Genomic DNA, 2,540 nt, shown 5'->3' with positions numbered 1-2,540 from the left:
GACAAGGAATTTTCCCAGCGGTATTTCTTATGGTGGAAGGAAACATTACTCAGGATCCATGGCTGACTTTCCTTTAGCCTCATTGGCTAGAAGATGCTCACGTGGCCCATCCTAAAAAGATGCTAATATTTTACTTTGACCCATAAAGATTCATCATCTGTGTCTTGACCCATTGATGCTCAAAATAAATTCCTGTCATTTAAAATAACTCGTTACAGGAGCCAAAGGACCCAGCAATGAGTGCTGTCATACTAGGTATGGGGGAAATGGGAGACGAGGCAAATAAGGTTCATTCCCATTAGGCAAATGCTGAAATTTTCCATTGAACTTGTTATCAGAGAGCCACAGCAATTAGGGAAGGGACTGGATTGTCACTTCAGGGGGAACCAGCATGTTGAGAACCAGCTCAAAACAACTGAGGTTGAGCCAGGTACCAGTGGCACATGCCTGGAATCCCAGCTACTAAGGAGAGGCTGAGACCTGAGGATGGCACTTCAAAGCCAGCCTGGGAAGGAAAGTTGGTGAGACTCTTAGCTCCAGTTAACAACCAGAAAAGTAAGAAAGGAGAGGAAAAAAGACAGCCCAGGACACCATCATGTGTGCGAGACAGTTGGCACAGGAAGAAATCATGCTTTCAGTAATTTTTCTCCCGTACCTGTTGCCCTGTAATCCTGCTTCATGAAGTGCTGAGTAGACAGGGCTCCAAGGATGTGCGTGTCAGTCATTGCAAAATCAGTCTTCCAAAAGCAGCTGTAAGTTGATACATAGCATTGCATAGGCAGAAGAGATATTAGAAATCAATTCTTGGTTATCCAGAGTTTTGACCCATCAAAATGTCCATTATTTATGACATATACAGCAGGTAACTGTGGCCTCTGATTGCCCATTATGTTATAGGACTCCAGAGCTTATGCTAAGGGTGTTTTGTATATTGTGGGGGGTTGGTATTGTTTCCAGCCTCCTACCCGTCTTTCCATCTTCCAGCAAATACTGCTTGGCGTCGTTCTGGGTGTCAGTAGAGTGGCTCCAGTTAGGCACTGGTGGCTCATACCTGTAATCCTCAGCTACCCAAGCTAGTGCTCTACCACTTGGGCCACAGTTCCATTCTGGCTTTTGTCTGGTAGTTTATTGAAGATAAGAGTCTCATGGAGGGGCTGGGATGGTGGCTCAGTGGTAGAGTGCTTGCCTTGCATGCTCGAGGCCCTGAGTTCGATTCCTCAGCACCACATAAGCAAAAAGAAAAAAGCCGGAAGTGGCGCTGTGGCTCAAGTGGTAGAGCGCTAGCCTTGAGCTGAAGAGCTGAGGGACAGCACCCAGGCCCAGAGTTCAGGCCCCACGACCGGACCCAAAAAAAAAAAAGAGTCTCATGGAGTTTCCTGCCCACATTGGCTTTGAACCATGATCCTCAGATCTCAGACTCTGAGTAGCTAGGATTAAAAGCATGAGCCACCAGCACTTTGAGCACCAGCACTTGGCTACATGTTTTTTAGCATCCACATGTGAAAGAGAACATGAAGAATTTATCTTTCTGTATATTTCATTTAACAGTGTCCTCCAGTTCCATCCCTTTTTGTTGTTATCAACCAAATAGCACTTTACACATAAATAATACTCTATTGTATATATACAGCACAAGGTGTCCATCTATTCATACACTGACTGGAATCTAGATGAGTCTGTATCTCAGCTGTGGTGGCCACTTTTTTGGGGGGAGAGGGGGCGTTCCGATCGTGGGGCCTGAACTCTGGGCCTGGGCGCTGTCCCTCAGCTCTTCGGCTCAAGGCTAGCGCTCTACCACTTGAGCCACAGTGCCACTTCCGGCTTTTTTTCATTTTGCTTATGTGGTACTGATGAATCAAACCCAGGGCTTCATGCATGCAAGGCAAGCTCTCTACCATTGAGCCACCTTCCCAGCCACTTGCGGTGGCCACTTTTTGTGTGTGTTGTACTATTCCTGAAACTTGGACTCAGGGCTTTGGTGAAGCCTGAGCTTTTTACTCAAGACTAGTACACTATCTCTTGAGCCACAGTTCTACTTCTTTATTATAGGTGGATAAGTGGAAATAAGAGTCTCATGGACTTTCCTGCTTGGGCTGACTTTGAACCTCCTGAGTAGCAGAGGATTACAGGTATGAGCCACCAGTGCCCAACTTGAGCCACTACTCTTTTGACAACCAGAAGGGGGCATGGGAGAAGGCAGAGAATGGAGGAGGGTGGGAATGGAGAAATCAGAACACCTGTGAATATGGAGGCAATAAATGGACAAATGAAACAGTATGATGGAGAATCAGTCAGTCATCATGGAGGTTCAGACCCTGGCATCCGACTCCAGAGCCATCACAAATACACTTGACAATGGAATGCTGCTTTGATGTGTGGCTTCCCTGTCTACTTCTTAGAACTTCATGTCCTTAGCATCTAGGTACTCACATTGTTTGCATGGAGTGGAAAAATCTCCAACAATGCAGATAAAGAAAAGACAGATAAAAGGCAGATGATGGAATCAGCCAGCTAGAATCCTTTGCCATTTACAAGAAGCC

Source organism: Dipodomys merriami, unplaced genomic scaffold (genome assembly GCF_024711535.1).
Source record: "Dipodomys merriami isolate MVZ:Mamm:240054 unplaced genomic scaffold, mDipMer1.0.p SCAF_22, whole genome shotgun sequence".
Taxonomy (NCBI): Eukaryota; Metazoa; Chordata; class Mammalia; order Rodentia; family Heteromyidae; genus Dipodomys; species Dipodomys merriami.
This window is presented reverse-complemented; position numbering follows the sequence as displayed.